Here is a 24,437-nt window from a genome sequence, read left to right as displayed (position 1 = left end):
AGCAGTTTTCTTTAGAGAAATGTGGCCCTCGCCGCTTTACGAGTTTTGCAGGCCTGCACTAGGGTGAGAGATGCAGGCAGAGTTGACGGGGGAGCGTCAGCCATCGACTTACCGCAGTGAATACACCGTGGTAAGTAGATCTAAGTACATCAACTTCAGCTATGTTATTCACGTAGCTGAAGTTGCGTAATTTAGATCAATTCCCCCCCATCCCCCAGTGTAGACCAGGCCTTACAGTCAGGCCACTTCTTCTGGAGCCTAAATAGGGACTTAAGCGCCTAACTTCAGGTTCCTGTTTTTGAAAATTGTGGCTTAAACCATGAATCCATCGTGCCATCCAGCCCTCTCTGCATACATTGCTTTCTGAGCCCGGGAGATTTGCTAAACTGAAACGTCTCTTCTGTACAATGCAAACAAGGAAAGCAGCTTGTTCTTTTCAGTGATCTGCTTCCAGCTATCTTTCCTGAACATAGCAGCAGCATGTCAATGTAAATTTTAAAAAAAAGAAGATTGTACTTTACTGCATAGCCATTTTTTTTAACATCCAGTGAAGTTGTTGAAAATGGTTGTCTGGCTGGCATACTGACTAGGCTTTGCTTTTTAAAGCATTGCAGGTACCGTATGTGTGCTCATTTCTATGACAGCTTGATGGGTAAAGCAGTGTTCTGACTGCTAAGGCAAAACTAATTGGAGCCACGCATTCCTGGATATCTCAAAGCATAACTTTTCTCCACACTTGTGTGTGCTTCGTAACTCTTAAAAAGCTGTTTAGTTTCCCAAGGGATAACACCTGGAAAAAGAACCTCTTGAGGGATGAGTGGTGGGTCTGTTTGTGCGTTTGTTCTGGAGGAAGGGAAGGGAGAGTGGTTTGAGGGAGAGGGAGTAGGATGGGATGAAGCTGTGAGCATAATCAAGTCAGGACACCTGCTGGGAGGGTTCAACCACTAGGAGAATATGCCATGTTGCTGGTCAGGAAAGTCCGTACAGGGAGATGATGTAGGGACTGCAGCAAAGAATCCTGTGGCACCTTATAGACTAACAGACGTTTTGCAGCATGAGCTTTCGTGGGTGAATACCCACTTCGTCAGATGTAGGGAGTGATTGGATTACTGGAAGGGTGTTAATTGCTGCATCGGTCTGCAGATGAGTTTGGAGTTGTCAGTATACTTTACATAGGACAAGCATACTCACCCTCAGCATTCAGCAGTCTCCCCCTTACTGTGTTATTCTTCGAATGCCTGAATGCTTGATTATAGGCACCATGTAATGCCTTTGTACTAAGCATGATAGAGAATCCCAGAAGGTTCTGGCCCAGCTTGTGAATAGCCCTACTATGGTTATGCAAGACAGGGAGCACACACCCATCCTCATCCTAAAGGTTGGTGGAGCCTTGCCTCTTCCCCCCTCCTCCCCCCCCCCCCCGAGTCTTGGGATGCTTAAAGAGGAATTTTGTATTATTCACTATTACATCATTAACAGTAGTTGTCTTGAGAAATCTTCAGCAACAACACTGAGCACCAGCTTCCTTATGTTGGCTCTTGTCATTAAAGGACTAGAATTAGTAGGGGGAAAATACAGAAAACTGAAAATATGTTGTTGTCATATTCATTTACTGATCTGGTCAACTAAAATTATACCGATAGCATGCGCATGCTGTGGAACAATTCACTCCTTTTACCAACAGTTATTTCTGCAGGGTTTTCATTATTTCTGAACTCTGCAGACTTCTTTGTCTTTTTGACTTTACTTCTTTGTATAACAGAGTGAAGGCTGCTAGCTGCATCATTGCTTCAGCACACAAGAAAACAGAATTTAGTAAAGCACTGGCATTGGTTTCCCTGATTTGTGGTACAGATGAATTTCACTTGACAGATGTTAGAGGTGGGAATGAAAGAAGCACTCTGGATAGAGCTTATTTTGGCTAACTTCATTAGTGCAGTCAGGAGTCTCCTAGAAAGGGTAGAAAAGATACACAACTGAAAATGAGCATAACAGTATAAATAATATCATGTTATAATACCCTAGGCATAAATACCAAGGGCAGCATAAAATGCATTTGGCTTATTTGTAAAGGGATTTAGTAATGAAAAGTGCTGTTTGAATAAAGGGAAATTATGAAAGTAGACATCAGTGATATTGCTTTCTAAATTCATATTGCACTTTTTTAGTATATTGAAAGACAAGATATTTCCCTATAGGCCATTCCCAGAAACTGACAAATTATGCTAAAATAAAATAAAGTAATCCTGACTCCCACTGCATCTTTTATTCTAAGATCTGGACAAGAGACAGAAATTATTAGAACCATTGTTGAATTTCACTGTTATTTCCTTTAGAACATTCCTTTCTGTTACATAGACCTGAAGCAAAAAATAAGACCATTCATTTTATGTTTCCATGAAACTTTGTTATGTTAATGATCTATCCCTGTGACAAGTAGTTTTCATTTGATGGTAAACAGAACAAGTTTAGGTGTTGTGGTTGAGCTATCATTTTACACAGTAAGTAAACAGATTAGCCTGATACTTTTGTATGCCTGTTTCCTGTAAATGACAGTTAAATGGGAATAAATTGCCCACCATGTAGCCACCTGCTTGGTGAACTTCACAGAGCTGCTCACTAGCAGCACTCTGATTGCTTCGCTTCCCTGTGCCATTTTTAGCTAAGGTCAATGCAAGTTGATTTTCATCTTTCAAACTGGTTTCCCTCCTGGAAGTTAAGGATATACGCGTCCTTTCAGATTTGACCTTTAATGTTTCCACACCACCTATGAAAAAGAAAACAAAACAAAAACAAAAAAGAAAGTAAGGTGTACGTTGCCCCAGGTTTTGGAGAGATCTGAAAAGCTGTTGTTCACTAGAACTGTAAAATGTGACAGACTGGTTACAGAGAGCACTGATGTAGAGGAAGCACTGATCACTTCTGAAAGTGTTTCTCCAAAGTGCAGTTTGCTCTCTCATTAACATGTGAAGTTCTGTGGCAGTCCATCGTGTCCGACCTCATATGTCATACTGATGCGTACATGCTTGCGTGCTGAGCGCCCACTGATGGGGAATGAAACAGAGAGAAATAATGACTTGCTCACCAGCCAAAGAGTTGGTGCAATCATGACTCCCCTCACTATAGGCTTGATGCTCCTCTTTCCTTATGTGAGGCGAGCAAACAGTGCAGAAATAAGGTGGGTGGCCAGGAGGCAGGGGAACATGGCTCCATGGTACACGTTCCCAATCCCCAGAGCCCGCAGAGCCTCAGCTGTTCTGTGTGCTCTGTGTGTGTTGAGAGGGAGCACAGGGAAGGAGTGGAGCTTGGGAGCAGGTGCTCTCCAGGTATGGTCCCTTCCTGGTTTTCGAGAGGAAAGCCACAAAAGGATTTCATGCTGATAGAAGGAGCATCAGTTCTGCTACATGGCTTCTGTCTTTTGGAAACAGGAAATAATGTGCAGCAGAGCTCCTATGGGAGCCTGGGTGCATTGGGCAGAGAAGGATCCTAGGCAGCAGCACACTTTGGGAAACCATCCATTGTATAGTTTGTTTTAGGAGTAAATTAAAATCCATTTTGCTAAAACTCTTAAAACATGTTTGCAAGCTGACAGTGCTTGATATTTTGGATGGTAGCACTGATTAAGCAGACTCCCAGATCTGGCAATACATTTTACTGCACATTAAACCCTGAAGTTCAGGAAGGCTCCAATAATTCTTGAGTGACAGACATAAACCTTGATTCTGAAGGGCAGGCACTGACCTGAGTAATGGCTGACGTCAGTGTCAAGGCTGTGGACTGTCGTGAGTCACTTACAAAATAGATTTCTCTTGTCCAGGGTTGCCTGTTTTGCCAGATTAGAGTGACTTTTCTATTAATGCCACGGAGAGGAGATTTAGAAAAGCTGTAATTTCCTAATGCGCACCTGATTCAGCTGAGTATATGGATGATGAGAAAAAACAGACTTGCCTTTTGACTGAGTTGTTTGCTTTAAAAATGATGGAGGTGTCATGGTTCATAGCGGTGTTCGTGTGTGTGTGTGTCTGCATGCTTTTATGACCTATACCATTTCATACACGCATTCAGGGATAGAAAATTCCACTCATCTTACACACAAACTTTCACAGTGTTATGAGAATATTGGAGAGAATTATGAAAAACCCTTTATGGCTTACTACTGAATTAGTCTTCAGTCCCTCGGGAAAATCTGTTCAGGTGGATCCCCTGCATTCAGGTTGAAATTAATTGACTTTATGGGGACTCTGCATGGGCACAGGGATCTGTCTGTGCTGAGCATTTTGCAGGAATGGTATTTTAGGGTATGTCCAGACTACCCGCCGTATCGGCAGGTAGCGATCGATTTATCAGGGATCAATATATTGCGTCTCGTCGAGACGCGATATATCAATCCCCGAACACGCTCCCCGTCAACTCCGGAACTCCACCAGAGCGAGCGTCAGTAGCGGAGTCGACGGGGGAGCCGCGGCCGTCGATCCCACGCCGTGAGGATGGGAGGTAAGTCAGAATAAGATACGTTGACTTCAGCTGAAGTTGCATATCTTACATCAACACCCCCCCACCCTCCCCCTAGTGTAGACCAGGCCTTACTGTACATGTAAAAAGCAGCTCCACCATGGTAGCAATAGTGGGAGTACTTGTGTAGCGTTACCATATTTCGAGTTCCCAAACAGAGGACTCTGCCAGAGGAGGGAGGTTACAGTTTCTACTGTACAGTTTCTTCTACTTTGAATATCTAACATTTATAAATGAAAAGTGTAATGGCCTCAAAAATAAATGTAAATCAGATTTAAATATTCCATTTTACATGCAGTCAGTCCTTTCCTACTGCGCTTCTTCCTGTTGTGCCCATGTATATTTCTCTGTGGAGCATATCTTTCTCAGCAGTGGTTGATTGCTTATCAATAGTCATGAAAGTGTTTGCATGATGTGTGCCTGAAGTTGTGCTGTACAAGCAGGATCCCTTTCAGCAACTCAACAATCAATACCATGTCACCCTTACTTCTGCACTGCTGGTGGTAGCAACACAGCCAGCAGCTGCTGCTCTCTGACTGCCCAACTCTGAAGGCAGGGCCGCCACCAGCAGCAGCGCAGAAGTAAGGGTGGCAAACTAGTAAACATGCATGCCGCTATTAAGGCACGCCGGGAATTGCAGTTCCCAGATTGATGTTGGAAAAAGGACAAGCAAGGAAAAATCACGGACATTTGTTCATATTTCAAAAATTTGCCTGGATGGAGATGGGTGGACCAAAAAAGAGGTCATGTCTGGGAAAACCCAGATGTATGGCAACCCTATACTCGTGTAGGCTGACCATTGGGTTTTTTAGCAGCCAAAGTCCTTCCCTCATTGTGTGTGTCGGGTGGAAGACGTTGTGTTCTGCTGCTGCCCAGCAAATAGCTCCTTATTATGGGGTTCTTTTGTGTCATTGCTGATCTCATACAAAAGCATTGGGAAACCCATACAAACAACTTTTGGTTTGGTTTGTTTATTCAAATCCTACCGGCAATTAGAGTGAGTCAGAGATTCTGCAGAAATAAAAGCATATGATCCTATAATGTGTGTTCACAAGGGGGTAAAGCTAAGATTGCCCATACAGTTTTAACACAGACATTTCCTGACTTGAATCCCTCATCTTACAACTTGAATGTTTCTTTTAGTGTAGTTTTTTTTTACTGTGGAATATATAACACGTACCTCCACCCAGCGTGCATGAGTTAGTGAAAGCTACATCTTTCCCCTCCTTGCTGAGGAATGACAGGAATGACACAACCTTACTTCAGTAGCTGTGGGGGAGATTAGTCTGTCAGCAGGACTTCTCTGTGCCACTCACCACTTACTTCTGGCAAGGTAGATGGTCTTTCTCTAAGCAGTGCTGCCATCCGAGGGACAGCCAGGACGATTATTTTAGGGAAAGAAGAGGGGCCCAAAACTCACTGCGTCATTGAGTGGTGTATTAAGCTGCCAGTTGCAATAGGTGCAAACAGCAGCAAGAGGCACCTTAGAGACCCTCAACCAGGAGCACAAGCTGATTGCTCTGTAGTTTCTCTCACCACATTCTACAGGCTCTGCAGCAAATTCCAGGCAGAACCTGCAGCCCCGCTCAGAGCCGGTGCAAGAAAGTTTCGCGCCCTAGGCGAAACTTCCACCTTGCATCCCCCCCACACCCAGCTAACCCCGCCCCCCCACCCCTCCCACCAGAGGAGCCCCCCCCCCGCGGCAGCTAACCCAGCCCCCACCCGGGGAGCCCCCCTGCAGCAGCTACCCCCCTCTGCAGCTAACCCTGCCTGGGGAGCCCCCCTCCACAGCAGCTAACCCCACCCAGGGAGTCCCCTCCACCACCCCAGAGCAGCTAACCCTGCCTGGGGAGACTCCCCCCCGCGTGGCAGCTAACCCCGCCTGGGGAGCCCGCCCCAGCTCACCTCGGCTCCGCCTCCTCCGCTGAGCACGCCAGCGTCGCTCTAATTCTCTTCCTCTCCCAGGCTTGTGGTGCCGATTGGAGGAGACTTAGAGTGGGGGCTGTGCTCAGCAGAGGCAGCAGAGTGGAGGTGATCTGGGCGGGGAGCGGTTCCCCTGTGCGCCCCGCCCCCCCGTTACTGTGGGCGGCCCTCCCTGCGTCCCGTCCCCCCCGCCACCCCAGTTCACCTCCAGTCCACCTCCTCCCCTGAGTGGGCTTTTAGGCGCCCTCAACCACTAGGTGCCCTAGGCGGCCGCCTAGTTTACCTAAGTGGTTACACCGGCCCTGGCCCTGCTCATCTTTTCCCTGAGCTCCCCAGTCTCCACAGACAGGACCCGAGATGCAGGGGGCCTCGTCTACTAGCTTTGCTTCTAGCACTTTCTCTTCCGCTAGAGGCAGAGATAAAGGGAGGAAGAGAGGAATTCCGTGTTTAAGCAGAGAGGTAAGGAAGGGATTGAATGTGAAAGGAGGAAGGGGAGACTGGGAACTGGCCTGTGGGGACAGATGATAAAGAGGAGATTGAGGGAGGGGAGAGGAGAGGGAGAGTTTTTGAAAAACTCAAATGATTGCCTGAGTGATCCTGAATTTTACAGAGCACATCACTTCTGAGAGCAGCCTTGCCTCTCTTCGTGCACCACTTTATCAAAGGGAGCCTGTTGCCAGGTTGAATGTCTAAGCATCAGAGTAGGAGCTAAATCTCATTCGGAGTACTGCCTGCTATTAATGGAAATAGAGTTTGAATTGATTATTTATATTAGTGATGGGTAGTACACACTTCACTGCATCAGCATAGTTAAGATTCTTCAGACATTTCTACTTTCAGAAGTTTCCAAAATTCAGTTATTTTTCTCTTTTTAACAATACACACAGAAATTCCAGTGGGGGGGAAAAACACCTTGTGTTAATGTGGTTTAACTCTGGATTTCCTGGTAGATAGTTTCTCATCAGCCACTTTAGCCCTGAACAACTAGAGAAAGCTTGATAAGAAAAGTTAGAAAAACACATGGGTGGAGGCAAGAGGTCAGTTGCTCTGGGAGAGATGGTTGGGAGGAAGAAAGCCTAGAAAATGCAGTGTGGGAAAGAGCCAAAGAAATGGGTATGAAATGGGGATGGGTGGAGCAAGACAGACAGGCAGCTGTGGATGGTAGGTGATTTCACCCAAGAACAGCAAAGTTTCAAGTTAAATGGCAAAATTTCACCCTCAGACAGGCAGCTTGCTTTTTCTGAGGCTTGATTGAGTCAAAAAGCTGCTGTGTGTGAAGTTTTTTGTTTGTTTTATAATGAAACTTCTTACACATCTTTGCATGGCGTTCACTAGCAGTGGACAGTGTGTCTTCCCTCTCTTTCTGGATGCCCTGACTTTTCTGTGTCATTTGCAAGCTGAAGCTGTACAAGGCCTTTCACATTTTTAGCTTCTAGGGCCAGGCCTTATTATGAGTGGATTTTGCAGAGGAAGAGAATTGCTGAGCAGCAAGAGAGTAAGTTGATTGGAGCCATTGATATGTTTTTTTTTCTGGTGGGAAAGTACAGCAAACTAAAACATTTAACACTCTGGAAAATCAGTTATGAGAAGGGAGAAATATGGATAAATGTTACCTTTCGGCCTGTCCTAAGAAGGCTCTAATCACTGGCAGATACCGGATTTCCAACTCCAAGAGCTGTCAATCTGGCACTTCTGATGAGCAGCAAATAAAATGTGAAGAGAAAGAAAAAGCTGAAGAAGTACAATATTCAGACTGGACTGGCCAGTCACTGCATTATACCAACCCAACTTTAAATATTTACCAGCAATAGAAAAGTAAACATTTTGAACTTTGATTAATGATCCTACCTGCAATGCCTCTCATAATTGCACCTTAAAGCTTTGGAATCTCTGCCTCTCAAAGCTTTGTAAGCTTTATTTGAGAGGGAAAAACTCTAGTTTTGCCCTAGGGCCACAGGATAGGTACATAAAATGTATGTGAGCAAAAGTGTGCCTTGGCTGGCAATTGATTTGTGTTATCTCATTCGTTGCAGCCAAATGAAAGAATATTGTATATCTCTCCTTATGGCTTGACGGTCTCCATTGTACACTTAATTGCTGCCCCAAAGGCATCTTTGACAGCAAGACACAGGGAGAATGTGGCCATTTCAAAATGCAAAGTCATTTTGGAAAAAAAATACCTGTCATGTTGGTAGGGGGTCAGGGCTGTGGTCAGGGAATTTTGCTTTTGTTTAGAGTTTTTTTTCCTCCAGGTATTACAGATTTATAGACTTTTATTATGCAGGTTATTGAGAATGGTAATTCTGCTAAGAACTATATTTCAAAGAACACCAATATTGCCGTGATAGAAGACTTAGTCACACTGCAAAGTAAACCCAAACTAAACTTTCCAGTGCACAAGTAGCAACTTGTTCTTTATGCCCCCTTCCACTGCTGCATGCCCCGAGCCTCCAGTAGTTAATGGCTGTACTGCTAATGTGTGCGTGGCTGAAAAATGTTAAACAGGATAATGAAATGTAGTAAATGACAGGTGTGGTGTTTAAATTTCCTTTTTTTTATACTTTAAAAATATTGAGAATAATTATTAGTCTCAGAAAATACTCTTGGGACAGTAAGGAAATATCAGAGTTGCTTTATTTAAGTGGATTTAGTTCCCTGCATGACAGGTGCTGGACTGAGGTAATCTCTTTTGTTGGACCAACCTATGTTGCTGAGAGAGACACGCTTTTGAGCTTACACACAGAGATGATCTGACAGCCTGGGTGAAAGAAGTCCTTATCTCCAGAAGGAGCTGCAGCAGAGCCAGCCAGTAGCAGTACAGGCTTCCTCCACTGCTTTGCCAAAGTGCCTCAGGGCTTGGCTACACTTACAAATTTGCAGCGCTGCAGCAGGGTGTGAAAACACACCCTCTCCAGCGCTGCAAATTGCGGCGCTGCAAAGCGCCAGTGTAGTCAAAGCCCCAGCGCTGGGAGCGCGGCTCCCAGCGCTGTCCGTTATTCCCCACAGGGAGGTGGAGTACGGACAGTGCTGGGAGAGATTTCTCCCAGCGCTGGCGCTTTGACTACACTTAGCGCTTCAAAGCGCGGCAGCACTTTGAAGTTTAAGTGTAGCCAAAGCCTTAGTCCTGATCTTGGAGAGATCAAGGGTTAGAGGGTACTTTGGTCTCTTGATCCTTGGTTCCTTTAATGACAAAACAATTAGTTTGACTTTATCATTTTAATGATCTTTGTTTAAATTTTTAAACTATAAAATATTATTTTTTGTATTATATGTGACATATATTATATTTTACTATATTGTAAAAATCAAAATGAAATGTATCAAAATGATAGCCAAAATGACGTTTTTATCTTATTGAAACAATTTGACATTATCAAAACAAAATGTTTTGATGGTCCCAAACAGAAAATGTTTGGATTTTTCATTTCATAGGTAATTTTGAAATTTCAGCTTGCCATTCCAATTTGAAACTGATATTTCCCAAAAAAATGTTGAAATTTGCCCTGGAATGGAAATTCTTTGGGACTGATCTTTTTCCCCAACATGATTTTAAACGAATTGTTGCAATTTATTGTAGTCTTTGCGCTGCTGCAGCATGTACTCCTCAGTGGTCACTTCAAATCCATTGTATTTATTATCTGCCTGAATAACTGCAGCCATGGATGACCAGTGCTACTACATGAACAATACCAAAAGTTCCGAATTTTCAGATACAGTATAAACTGCCTACACTGCACAATTGAATTTCAAACAGCAGTGGATACAGTATGCTAAATCAAATCTTAAATTGAAATAGAAATTAAAAAAATAAACAGAAAGATAACTCTCTTTTTTGACCACACAATGTAGAAGTACAAGGAATAAAGTTTAGAATAAGAAAGAATTGAATGGATATTTACCTTGGGAGTTGTGTGGCTGAATATACTGGAATTTTCTGTAGCTAATAACATTGAGGGGGCTTTCAGCAGATAAATGTAATTCAGATCTGATTGTTTTAAAGCAAGGCTTTGGCTTATCTCAGAATATTTTTGGTTTATCTGTCTCCAGTGGTATCTGTTGTGTTGCTCTAAACTGTTTATATCAAAATATTCAGTGTCAATCTTCCAGCCACATGGCAGGTTGTTTCAGTTTAGATCTCATTTACCCCAAGCCAGACACTGAGAGAGGAGAACTTGACTGTAGGAGGGATTGTGACTTAGAAGCATTATGATGCCAGGGATGGTGGGGAGAGTATACTCAGTAGAAGAAACTCTTCGGACAGACGGCTGCTTCATTCAGTACTATCCTCCAGGTGCTGTCCAGTGTGCAGGCCTGGATGGGAGCCATCAGCCATCCAGACAATACCAGGTTGCTAGGACAGAGTCTGTTGCTGGCCCTTCCTCCTCTCAAGGAATGCAGACATCCAAATCATCCTGCATGGGTTCACTAGCAGAACAAGAGGCTGTAAAGGCCTATTTCCTCTTTTTCCCTTCCCAAAGTCCATTGAAGTGAATGAAAAGATTCCCACTGATTTTAACGGGGGTTTTGATAAGGCTCCCAGTGCAAATATAATTTAGCCCCAAATTTAAAACTGTATGTAAAGGTATATGGAACAAGTTTGGGTTTAATTTCGATATAGGATTGGTGATGATACATGTAAATAGAAAGCACCATTTTTGTTTTTCTGTTGATTTCTGCACCTACATCTATGCTTCTAAGCATCTGAGTGAGATATTTCACATTTTTATTTACAGTAACAATTAGCAAGTCTTAATCACAATATTTTGATTTCTTAATAGTTATTTCTCATAGAAGACTTAACCAAGAAACAAAACACATTGCAGAATTAGTAAATACATCTTGAAATCCTGCCAATGTTTTCTAAACAGAAAATGTGATTTACAAATCCTTTCTTTGCATTTAAGAGACAAGCCACTCATTTAGAAGGTAAAATCCTGACAGTTTTATTTTGTGTGTAAATCCTGCTCCAACATTTTAAATCATATTCCTGATTTTATAAATTCTGATTAGGTTTTCTAACAATTCTTCCCTAAAGTTTAGCTCTAGTTAAGACACCAAAAGTGTATATGCCTCCAACCTTCCTCCCAACCCATCATGTTAATTTTAAATGTTGCTGCAAGGTTTATCTTCCTGGCTTATTCTGACACAAGCTTCTTCTCTTCATCTTTAAGTCCTTGTACCATTTCGCCCACTCTAGCTGCAAATCTGATTTCTGATCATGAGGTCAGAATTCTTGTGTTAACTCTGCCAGTGATACCAGCCTTGATCTACTTCTCTCACCAACATCTTTGTGCTTTCCACCATGCTGCTATATGAACACAGAGGAAAAAAAATCCCCTATAAGAGGGAAGCTTGCGGACAAAGGTGATCCAGTTGAGATAGTGTTCTTGGACTTTCAGAAAGCCTTTGACAAAGTCTCTCACCAAAGGCTCATAATCAAAGTAAGCAATCATGAGATAAGAGGGAAGGTCCTCTCATGGATCAGTAACTGGTTAAAAGATAGGAAACAACAGGTAGGAGTAAATGACCAGTTTTCACAATGGAAAGTAGCAAATAGCAGGGTCAGCCAAGGATTTGTACTGGGACCAGTGCTCTTCAATATATTCAGAAGTGATCTGGAAAAGGGTGAGTTGGCAAAGTTTGCAGATGATACAGACTTACTCAAAATCTAAAGCTAACTGCAAAGAGTTACAAAGGGATCTCACATGACCGGGCAACAAAATTCAGTGTTGATAAGAGGAAAGTATTAATAATAAAAACGAGGGAAAATAATCCCAGCTATACATACAAAATGATGGGGTCTAAATTAGCCGTTACTACTCAAGAAAGAGATCTTGGAGTCATTCTGGATAGTTCTCTGAAAACATCTGCTCCATGTGCAGCAGCAGTCACAAAAGCTAACAGAATGTTAGGCACCTTTGGAAAGGGACAGATAAGATAGAGAATATCATAATGCCACAGTGTAAATCCATTGTATGTCAACACCTTGAATACTCTGGGCAGTTCTGGTTGCCCCATCTCAAAAAGATATATCAGAAGTGCAGCAAAAATGTTTAACAGCATGGAACTCTTTCCATACAAAAAGTGATTAAAAAGACTGGGAGTGTTCAGCCTAGAAAAGAGACTATAAAACCATGAATGACATAGAGAAAGTGAATAAGGAAGTGGTATTTACTCCTTCACACAGCACAAGAACTAGTAGTCACCCAATAAAATTAATAGGCAGCAGGCTTAAAACAAACATCAGGAAGTACTTCACACAATGCACAGTCAACCTGTGGAACTCATTGCCCAGGGACGTTGTGATGGCCAAAACTATAACTGGATTAAAAAATAATTAGATAAGTTCATGGAGAATAGGTCAATGGCTATTAGCCAAGATGGCCAGGGACACAACCCTATTGTCCAGGTATCCCTAAACTTCTGACTGCCAGAAGCTGGGACCTGATGATAGGGGATGGAGCACTCGATAATTGTCCTGTTCTGTTCATTCCCTCTGAAGCATCTGGCATTGGTCACTGTCGGAAGACAGGATACTGAGCTGGATGGACAATTCGTCTGACCCAGTATGCCCATTCTCATGTCAAACTTGGCAACCCCCCTCCCCCTCCTCCACCCCCACACATGCTTTTTATCCTTTTTTGAATCCCTCCTTAAAACTTAGCTCTACTGCTGTCTGGCCTTGGTTAGGCTAGTGGCAAGCTGTAACTACTCTGGCTGCTCAGACTAATGATTTATGCAAATGCCGCCATATTCACTGTTATTCTGTGCCTTGTTTGTCTGTTTATCCACATCTTGCTTTTAGTTACTATCTTAGTTTAGTTACTATCTTAGTGTGATACGGTAAAACAGGCAGGAAGGAGATACGGGCTACCTTCCTGTCAGATGACCCAGCAAGCAATGTGAGGGAAGAGTGTGTCCTCCTTCCAGTGACTGAGAGTTTGTCTCCACTGCAAAGTTAACTCAGGTTATAACTTTAGAGTTGTCCCTACTCCAGTCCCGTCCACATGCACAGACCCTTAGCAGGAGTGTGGTGATGCTTTCAACTCGAGTTGGCTGGGCCATCGGGGGTACAGGCTGGAGCCTGAATTAGCTCAGCTCATCAGCTGCTAACGCAACCATTCTGCAGTATGGATGCAAAGTTGGCTCCACTCGAGTGACATTTGCCCTCCAGTGCCTTCCAACAATTCCCCCTGTGTGCTCAAAAAGGACAGACAAGTTTTCCCACAATTCTCTGGGAAAGAATTCATAGAGTGGCTCAGCTTATTGCAGCACAAAGAACCAGGTGATTTGCCTACACAAGTCGTAGCACCACACATGAGTGAGTGCACTGCCAGTGTAGACACAGCCACTCAAGTGTTATGGAGCCAGGCTAACCTGAGAGGAGTAACTATCAGTCTCCCTTGCCCTCCACTGCCCTTCTTAAGTCAGTGTCAGTGCTCCTGGTGAGGTAGTGTTAGGGTGACCAGATGCTCCAATTTTATAGGGACAGTCCCAATATTCAGGGCTTTTTCTTATATAGGCGCCTATTACCCCCACCCCCTGTCCCGATTTTACATACTTGCTATCTGGTCACCCTAGTAGTGTGGACATGAAAAACCGCAGTAATTACTGCAGTGGCTGTTAGTCGACCTAACATAGGTTGACTTAATTGTGTAGTGCAGATATGGCCTCAGTCTGTCGTTCTGGAACACCCTCACACACTTCTGGCCTCAAAGGCTGAAAAGAGCAGGGTTTTCAGGGTGAATGTTGACCTTAGTAGTAACTCACAGGAGCACTGGGGCTTCCGATTTCATTGGAGAGGTGGAGTTTTTGTTTTGTTTAACTCCAAACATTCCGGGGACCAATGCAGGCTTTGCCGTCCCTGTCACTAGTACCACCTTCTGTAACCTGACACATGAATCAAGAATACAAAGAGAACAGGACCAGTTTCTATTAAATTTGTAAGTTCAAGTGTCTGATATAAAGTATACCTGAGAATTAATGAGCTAATCTTGGGAATAGTTTCCACTTCAGACATAGTTGCAGGTTATTCAGGTTATACTTGGATTCAAAGGCAAAAACACTAAACTCATTCCTCTTTAGCTATATCAATAAAAGATACTTTGCCCAATTTCTGTTGTATCTTTAGGAAGCCAAAGATTCGTCTCTGAGGTAGGTTATACTTCTCCACAATGAGTCATCATGTGTACCCTGAATTCTGCATAGCACTAGCAACTACTTTGTGATCTCAGCAAGCAGGAATGCTAAAAATAGTCCTTTCAAGGAGCACTATCCTTCCTTCTCTTTGCTATGAGAAAAATCGAGGCTTCGTGAATCAGAGCTAATTGCTCATTCTAGGGTTGTTCCTCATTGCACTATGTAGCAAATTGCCATTACAACTAGCACTATTTAATTGGATTTAAAAAAACAGAAGCAATCCACATTATGAATAAGGAGAAATTATTGAAGAGAGATATTGACAGTGTTAAACGTAAGATGTCCTTCCCTTCATGGTGCCTTATTGAAATTCTCTCTGATATGCTATCATTTATAGTATGAAAAGGGTCTCCTTTATGGGCTGTAAGATCCATGTAGTGCGTTGGTGGTTGTCCCTCCCCCTCCAGCTCGGAGGGAGGCCACTCTGCCTCACTGGGTCTCTGTTGGATCAGTCCAGCCACAGGGAGGAGTTAGGGAATCGAGGCTCTTTAGGAGGGGTGTAGGAGGCCCTGTCTCCCAGGCAAGGCAGAGTAACAAACAGTCTAGGGGGCTCAGACCCTCAGGCGGGGATAAGCAATAGGCTTTCACCTGACCTCCTGTCTCAGGGAGGAGGCAGACAAACACAGGCCTCTTGCCCTAAGGGGGCAGATGACCACCCCAGGGGTAAGGTGGGCACAGAAGGTAGGCAGACCTAGGCCCACCCTACTCCACTGGGTCCCAGCCCAGGGCACCGACACTGGCGGAGGGCTCCACCGTGGGTCAGCGGGGATCCACTGAAACATGCTGACCTGAGCACCAACAGCAAAACCGGACTAAAGTCTGGTTTCCCTGGGCTACTTCCTACCACAATCCAGGTAGGGGGGCCGGCGTCCAGGGGTCTTCCGTGTCCTTGGGTATTCAGCCAGCGGCAAACTTAGCAGCTTCTTTCCGGAGTTGGTCTCCTCCGGGGGCAGGGTGCTACCCAGCTAGGTCCGAAGGGCTGCAGCAAGCAAAAGGCATCTGTCTCTCTTCCCCTGGCTTCCCCCAAACTGAGGTAAAGGCCCTGCTTCGTATATTTCCTGTCCCGCTTCTCAATTTCCAGCACAAGGGCTGGGCCCAGCCTGGCTCCGCCCACCCAAGTGGTCCCTCCCTCTCCAGCTCAGAGGGAGGCCACCCCATCAACTAGAACACTGTTAAACTCCAAGAAATTGTTTTGCATTTTCTATGATTAAAGCATTTAGTAACAGAGAAAACCCTTCCGTCATACTCAGATGGATATAAGCTCTTCATGTACATTCTTTCATGCTTTCGTTCTGGAGATCTTTCATTTTCATTGAAGGGAAAAAACTTTTGCAGGTCTCCTGAATTTCAACAGTGGAGCTTAAAACATCAATGCTCCCTTTTCCACTTATTTATAAAATCGTAGAAATATACATGAATTCAATGCATGCAAGAGAAACCAAACTGGAACATAATTCTTCCAATACAATGGTGAACAAAATGAATAGAATAATGGTTAGCAGATGAGTTAGTGCACATACTTCTATGAATAATTTATTATAACAAACAAAAAATATTTTAAAAAAATATGGTTGCTCTTATGGAGAGTACTTTGGGGAGGTGAATGCACAGTCTTACAAGTAATCAATTTTTATGTAGTGGGTAACTCACAATGAAAGTGTACTAAAAATTAATAGTTTCATACATTGTTTAACCCCCTGGTCCTCTCCATATACTCAAACAAACTAGCTATTTTTTCATTCTTTCAGTATATTATTCTTAATGATTAGTAGATCAGGACATTTTTACATTTGCCTTTCTTATAGAGTGCAAATATTTAAGATATGTCACAGATGTAAAGGAAGCCTGTGCATGAAACTCAAGATGTATAATCAAATTAATGAGTGAAACCTGGGGATGTGCTGATTTGAGCTTCTCTACAATACAACTAGGCAGATACTAGGAGCATAACATAGTTTAAATGACAAATGTACCACAACCCTTGCTTGCCTCTAACTTTAAACTCCTTAGCAGTAGATGCCACTGTCTGGTATATTGATGCATACTCCCGAGGCGACAGAATTTATAACACTAAGATTCTTGTTATTATAAAACCATTGTAATCCCCAGACTCCTTCACTGTCACTTTTTGATGAATGTAAAGGATGTTTCACATGAATCTTTACAGAATTGCCAGGTTGGCTACATAAATGCATGTACACAGTGTTTAGATATGTTGTTGTAGGCTCAAACTTTTTTGTATGTGCACATCCATACCACCACTGAGTAGTAAACAACTTGAAAAATCAGGCCCAGGGTCGGAATCAAAAAGATATGCATATACCCAAAATGAAATTGTTCTAAACAAAAGAATACAGATAAAAGATTTTATTTTTGATGCACGGATCAGTACAGCACATTCCATTAGTATAGACAATAATCGGTACTCTGTTAAAACAATTACACAGAAAAATACTACATATCCCATGTGGCAACATGCTTTGGTATAAGTGGAACATACTGTGTCTCTCAGTACATGTCACTCAAATCTTATCAGACAACAGTGTAACCTGATTTTTAAAGCACCTGTCTGGCAGAAAGTAAGCTCTATGTTAAACAGAAGCAAAATGATGTTCTAGGGCCTGATCCTGCTCACATGCAAGTCAACAGCAAAACTCCTATTTGACTTCAATGGGAGCAGGATTGGGCTTTTACCAAAGAGTCCACAGTAATGGTTACAAAAATAGATCCTTCTAATCAGAGATGTAGTAAAGAAGCCTGGGTTTCCTTCATAATACAATCTTAAAATATTTCAAATTATTCTGATCCCTTCTTCATAAGGTTAATAAACAACTCAGCAAACAGTAGGTTGTTACCATTTATTTTAGAAAGAGAAGGAAGTGGAAACTCCGCTCTGTTTACAGATTGAAAGTGTGACAGTGATTAGCAAAATCTACAGCTCTTGGTCTTTTAAAATATCAGTATGGCTCCATCTTCACCAATTATTCTACTGAGGGACTGGTGACAGCAAACAAGGTAGACACACTTCTACCAGCCATTGTAGACTTTTAATCAAGCCATCATTATACTATTTCATATATTAGGTTGTATTAGAGATAATCCTACAGCATTAAATTGGTATATATGAATAAAATGGAAAATATAGTCACTTTAAGCCATTATGCAGAGTTGGGGCAGCTCTATGTGTTTTGCCGCCCCAAGCACGGCAGTCAGGCGGCTTTCAGCGGCGTGCCTGTGGGAGGTCCGCCGGTAACGTGGATTCGGCAGCATGCCTGCGGGAGGTCTGCCGGTCCCGCGCCTTCGGCGTACCTGCTGCCAAATTGCCGCCGAAGCTGTGGGACCGGCAGACCTCCCGCAGGCATGCCGCCAAAGGCAGCCTGACTGCCGCCCTCACGGCGACCCCAGTGGCTTGCCGCCCCAGGCACGCGCTTGCTGCGCTGGTGCCTGGAGCTGCCCCTGTGCAGAGTATCTCTATGTTGAATATGAAAGAGCTGGCAGTTTCAACATTCATGCAAATTTCACTAAAAATATTTTGAATATAGCTTTGGAAAAGCTTTTGTGAGAATGAAGCTAGTGGAAGTTACTTAAATAGCAGCATTGCGGCTATTAGCGAAATAGCTAGATCCAAAATAGTAATTTACATTAACACATCTTTATTAAAACCATCTCCAAATCCAATGTAACTGTCAGCAAATAGTAAAGTAGGGCCAAAATATAATAATAATGCAGATTTGCTGCCAAACTGGGTATTCTTCAAAAATTGATGTACTCTGAGAATCCAAAATGATGTTCTGTGAATGGAAATAAGGTAACTACCAAACATGATGAAACTCTGGGCCTAGCTGCACCTTGTGTCATCATTTACATCTGTGCAAAGTGGCTGTAAAATTCTACTATAGTGATTTGATCCCATTTTACACTTTGCACATGTGTGTTGTGATATAGCATGGCCAGAGGACAGCCGGAGAGTGATAGATGGGAGATATATAAACCCCAGGATGATGAGAGCCTTATTCCCTGTAGAGTGGCTGCTACAGATTAATTAGAGCACTTGAAACCAATTAAGCCAATTTAGAGCACCTGAAGCCAGTCACCTGATAAAAAACCCTTGCTTCAATCAGACAGTTGGAGGAGTTGAAGTAGAGTGGGTTGGTGTTGGAGCAGAGAGCAGTTTGGAGAAGTGCTGTGGTGGGCCAGAAGACCAAGACCTTAGGTAAAGGGAAATCTGGCTTGTGCAGAGCAGAGGGACTCTACAGACACAGGGGTTGGGAGAAACTTGGCCCAAGCAGAGAGAGGGCAGGAAGCCCCACAAGCTGAAGGGTTGGAGAGGGAAGTAGCCCAGGGGAAGGAATCGCTAGCTCAAGTGGTTTACCGCTATCCCTAGGACCCCTGGGCTGGGATCCAGAGTAGAGGGCGGGCCTGGATCTTTCCTGAAATGTAGTGCCCAGCAGGGCCAGCTCTAGGTTTCTTGCTGCCCCAAGCAAAAAAAAATTTTGGCTGCCCCAGCCCTGGGCTCCTTGCTGCACCCCCCTTCTGCCCCAGCCCTGGGCTCCTTGCTGCACCCCCCTTCTGCCCCAGCCCTGGGCTCTTTTGCCCCACCCCTGCTGCCCCAGCTCTGGGATCCCCCCTTCCCTCCCCCCATTGCCCCCCACACATATCTCCTGCTGCCCCAGCCCTGGGCTCTCCCCCCCCACAACCTGTACCCTCCTTCCGCCGCAGCCCTGGGTCACTGGTAACTCGCTCCCAGGGCAGGTCATTCAGCAGGAATTTTAGATGTGCACAGAACACAGACAGGATTGGTTCCCATATGGTTACAGAGCTGCAGTAAAGTGGAACAATTTTCAGCTTGTGTGACTGGAGGATATCTGGATCCATATTATAAGACTGTCCTCCATAAATGAGAAAAAGTTGAGGTGCCTTTATTATTCTTTTGTTCCACTCTTTCTTTCTATGGGGAATTGGCCAATGCAATATCACTGTCTTCCTTTTAAACAAACAAACAAAAAAAGGGCAATGGCTGTTGAAAATAGCAATTCCAGTCCTAATAACCACTGAGCAGTGTGTCTGGTGCTGCGCGGAACCAGACACGCTGGTCTGAGTGGCCCGGTAAGGGGGTTGGAGAAGGGGTGGGGGTTCTGGGGGGGGCAGTCAAGGGACAGGGAGCAGGGGGTTTGGATGGGGTGGAGGTTTGGGGGGGCAGTCAGGGGACAGGCAGCAGTAGGATAGGCATGGGTGTCCCAGGGGTTTGTCAGGGGACAGGTAGGGGGTGGAGTCCTAGGGGTGAAGTTGGGGGGGGGTCTCAGGAGGGGGCAGTTGGGGACAAGGAGAAGGGAGGCTTAAATAGGGGGTGGGGTCCCAGGAGGAGGTGGTCAGGGAGCAGGGGGGGTTGGATGGGTTGGGGTTTCTGTGGAAGGCAGTTGGAGAGGGTGGATGGTGGCAGGCAGGGGCTTCCCTCCCTGTGGAGTGTCCTGTTGTTTGAATGTTAAAATATAGTATCCCTACCCTTCACAGTGCAGCTCTCCACTCACAGCACACTGCAGCATGAGGGTCCGCCCCTCCTTTCCAGTTGGTAGTGTCCAAGGGAATGCTGGGAAATGTAGTTCTTTCCCTGCTCCAGGGCTGGCTCTATAGGCAGGGAGCTAACCAAGGAACTACAGCTCCCAGGGCCCCCTGTTGGTTCTCAGCTCCCAGGCTGGATCTCTGCCACCCCTGCAAATGGGCTGCCCCAAGCACGTGCTTGCTTTGCTGGTGCCTAGAGCTGCCCCTGGTGCCCAGAACGGGACACAAAATACTCCAGTTGAGGCCTAATCAGCGTGGAGTAAAGCAGACAAATTACTTCGTGTCTTGCTTACAACGCTCCTGCTAATACATCCCAGAACTGATGTTTGCTTTTTTTGCAACAGTGTTACACTATTGACTTATAATCCACTGTGACCTCCATATCCCTTCTGCAGTACTCCTTCCTATGCAGTCACTTCCCATTTTGTATGTGTGCAACTGATTGTTCCTTTCTAAGTGGAGTACTTTGCATTTGTCCTTATTGAATTTCCTCCTATTTACTTCAGACCATTTCTCCAGTTTGTCCAGATCATTTTGAATTTTAATCCTATCCTCCAAAGCACTTGCAACCCCTCCTAGCTTGGTATCATCTACAACCTCTGTAAGTGTACTCTCTATGCCATTATCTAAATCATTGATGAAGATATTGAACAGAACCAGAGCTGATCCCTGAAGAACCCCACTTGATATGCCCTTCCAACTTGACTATGAACCACTGATAATTACTCTCTGGAATGGTTTACCAACCAGTTGTGCATCCACCTTATATTAGCTCGATCTATGACTGTGTTTCCCTAGTTTGTTTATGAGAAGGTCATGCAAGACGGTATCAAAAACCCTACTAAAATCAAGATATACCAAATCTGCCACGTCCCCCCTATCCACAAGGCTTATTGCCCTGTAAAAGAAAGCTATTAGATTGGTTTGACATGATTTGTTCTTGACAAATCCCTATTGCCTGTTACTTATGTTATCTTCTAGGTGTTGCAAATTGATTGCTTAATTATTATTTGTTCCATTATCTTTCTCATTACTGAAGTTAACCTCAGTGGTCTGTAATTCCCCAGGTTGTCCTTATTTCCCTTTTTATAGATTGGCACTGCATTTGCCATTTTCCAGTCCTCTGGAATCTCTCCTGTCTTCCATGATTTTTTGAAGATAATCGCCAGTGGCTCAGATCTCCTCAGTCTGCTCCTTCGGTATTCTAGGATGTATTTCATTAGGCCCTGATGACTCGAAGACATCTAACTTGTCTAAGTAACTATTAACTTGTTCTTTCCCTATTTTAGCCTTTGATCCTACTCATTTTCACTGGCATTCACTATGTTAGACGTCCAATCGCTACTAATCTTTTTGGTGAAAATTGAAACAGAAAAGTCATTTAGCACTTCTGCCATTTCTACACTTGTTTCCCCCCCTCCCACTAATTGAGCAATGGGCCGATCTTCTCCTTGGTCTTCCTCTTGCTTCTAATGTATTTGTTAAATGTTTTCTTGTTGCCTGTATCTCCCTAGATAGTTTAATCTCAGTTTGTGCCTTGGCTTTTCTAATTTTGTCCTTACATACTTGTGTGATTTGTTTATAATCATCCTCTGTAACTTGACCTAGTTTCTACTAGATGCGGTTCTTTTACTAGTACTCTGCTCTGGGGGAGACTTGTATAGCATTTGTTTATATTCAGAATTGCCAGCCTTCCAGATTCAAAAATCTGATTCAGGACCCAGAAAATCAGGAGATTTAAAAAAAAAAGGGAGGGGGGGTTGTCTTCTGGTTTTGGTTCCTTAAGGACAAACTTAGGTCACATTTTCAACGTTATTATTGCATAGAAACCTTACTACTTTTTTAAATTAAAGCTGAGATTCTCATGTAATCCCGTGTTTTCCAGAAGTTCATAGTTTAAGAAAATCAGCAAATATCATGAGAGAATAAAATCACAAGAGTTGGAAACATCATATATAGCACTCTTCATTTGAGGATCTCAAAGCACTGTTCAGACATAATGAAGTCTCACAACAATTCTGTGTTGTAGATATTATAGGAATTTTGCCTTTGGTTAAACAGAGACACCAAGAGCTTAAGTGATTTTCTTGAACTCAACAGCAATCTATGTATGCTTTTACACAATATTCATAACTCTGGCAGCTGTCACTGGCAAAATGGAAAGAGAACCCAGAAGACACGCATCTTAATGCCTTAAGTTAGGCAGAGGTGAACACTGTACCACTTCTTCCTATCATATATCTCTATATCGTGCAAGTACGGAAAGTAAAGCTACAGGTGGAGACAGCTCTGCAAGAACAGTCCTCAGACATTGTACAGATGTCAGTGTAACTAGGACCCAGTCCATTAGCTGATGCAATGTGGTGTGGTAGACTTAGGACTTCTTTCTTAGATTGTTTTCCAGAACAGAAAAAAAGGAGACCATTCTAGGTGTGGATTGGAGGAACATTAGTTTCATATCTTAAATCACTGTTTTCGTTACAAAGGAATTAAATTCTTAACCAAAACCTTTGGGCAGTCACAGATACCACCGGTACTGAACACATCACTGGAAAAGCAAGCACAGCTTTTCAAGGGACTTATTTTTGTTCTCATGTTGTGTGTGCAATAAAAATCTCTGGAATAATCACTTGGCGCATAGAGAAACAGTATTATATTTTATATATAGCAGATAATAGTGCATTAGGCTCTCTTTTATAATCTCTTACTTGCAGGAGGTGAAGGACATGCACTGGCAATTTCACAGAACGATCACACTGTAAAAGTTCCCATCCACTTGGGATTTTTTTCTTTTTTACTGTAAATGGTTTAAATCTGTTGTTTTTTCACTGACTGAACTGCCAGACGTTGGTTATAGCTGTTCCCAGGATTTGTTTTGAGGGTGACATTAGTTTTCTTTTTCATGATGTGTTTTATAGAAATATAACTTGCTATTACAAAACAAAATGTTGTGGTTAATTGGTCCCTAAAGTCATATGCCTCTATTTATTTTGAGAAAAAGAAATAGTTTGCAGAGCAGCTGCTTCTAACTTTGAAAATTAGCCTGCTCAGTAACTGTACATCTTTTCATAATGGGTGAAATTTACTTCTGTTCAGAGGCCTAGCAGAATGCTTTTGCACCACTTAAATCCTCTGTTTTGATGGCTTATGGGTGCATATGCTTTCTGCTCTCCACCTCTACAGGGGTGGATTTAATCCAGTGTTCTCAAGTAAATACATGTCTTTCTAAGGAATGAGACAGATTTTAGTTGCTACAGTGGAAGTTTGCATAATCAGAAATACATCCAGACTTTCTGTAGGCTCCCGTACAGGTAGCCTTTTTAAACCACTGGGACATCACAGCATATAGCGAGTGTGTCTCAGTCCGGGGTATTTAGCACTGATTTTCCCAAAATGTCAATCTTTACTTATTTGGCCTTATGCTAATCTGCAATTTCTCACCTGTAAAGAGGTGCTAATACTGTTGGGAGCTTACAATTCCTTTTTTTTTTTTTAAAGCATGTATTAAAATTAGATCAAATAAACCAATATCTACAAAGAAACTCTACCAACCTCCTGAAAATAAAATCTTCCCTTCTGAACCCACTTTTTCCTGTTCCTTCTACAGTCAACTCACTGACAGCAGAGGAAGAACTGGAAAATGGCTACGTTTTGTACCGCACCTAGAATGTTGTTACTTCTAATTTGCATCAGACTCAAGGTGTGGAACAAATATAGAATCGTAGGACTGGAAGGGACCTCGAGAGCTCATCTAGTCCAGTCTCCTTCACACCTGGCAAGATTAAATATTATCTAGACCATCCCTGACAGGTGTTTGTCTAACCTGCTCTTAAAAATCTCCAGTGATGGAGATTCCACAACCTCCCTAGATAATTTTCCTCATGTCCAACTTAAACCGCCCTTGCTGCAATTTAAGCCCATTGCTTCTTGTCCTATTCTCAGAGGTTAAAGAGAACATTTTCCCCCCCTCATCATAACAACCTTTTATATACTTGAAAACTGTTGTCATGTTCCCTCTCACCCTTCTTGTCTCCAAGTTTTTCAATCTTTCCTCCTAGGTCATGTTTTCTAGACCTTTAATCATATTTGTTGCTCTTCTCTGGACTTCTACAATTTATCTACATCTTTTGTGAAATGTGGCACCCAGAACTGGACACAGAATACTCCAATTGAGGCCTAATCAGTATGGAGTAGAGTGGAAGAATTTGTCTTGCTTACAACACTTCTGCTAATACATCCCCAGA

General features: G+C 43.3%; 1 protein-coding gene and 1 long non-coding RNA gene across 6 annotated transcripts in view; one reads left to right on the top strand and one right to left on the bottom strand.

Annotated features, from left to right (window-relative positions):
- The window catches only part of OXR1 (oxidation resistance 1), a 556,965-nt gene that overhangs the window by 265,758 nt on the left and 266,770 nt on the right, over window positions 1–24,437 (top strand). The window lies entirely within an intron of this gene.
- Window positions 1,822–20,242, bottom strand: LOC123362740. Of its 2 annotated transcripts, XR_006576544.1 has the most exons (4): window positions 20,137–20,242; window positions 8,049–8,127; window positions 2,580–2,767; window positions 1,822–1,950 (listed from the first exon to the last, which is right to left on the bottom strand). It is a non-coding gene; the product is annotated as an uncharacterized LOC123362740 (long non-coding RNA). The 2 variants fall into 2 exon arrangements; XR_006576545.1 differs by lacking the exon at window positions 8,049–8,127 and having other exon boundaries at window positions 20,137–20,205.

Source organism: Mauremys mutica, chromosome 2 (genome assembly GCF_020497125.1).
Source record: "Mauremys mutica isolate MM-2020 ecotype Southern chromosome 2, ASM2049712v1, whole genome shotgun sequence".
NCBI lineage: Eukaryota > Metazoa > Chordata > Testudines > Geoemydidae > Mauremys > Mauremys mutica.
The sequence above is the reverse complement of the archived record's forward strand: the minus strand, read 5'-3'. Positions and strand labels throughout refer to the sequence as shown.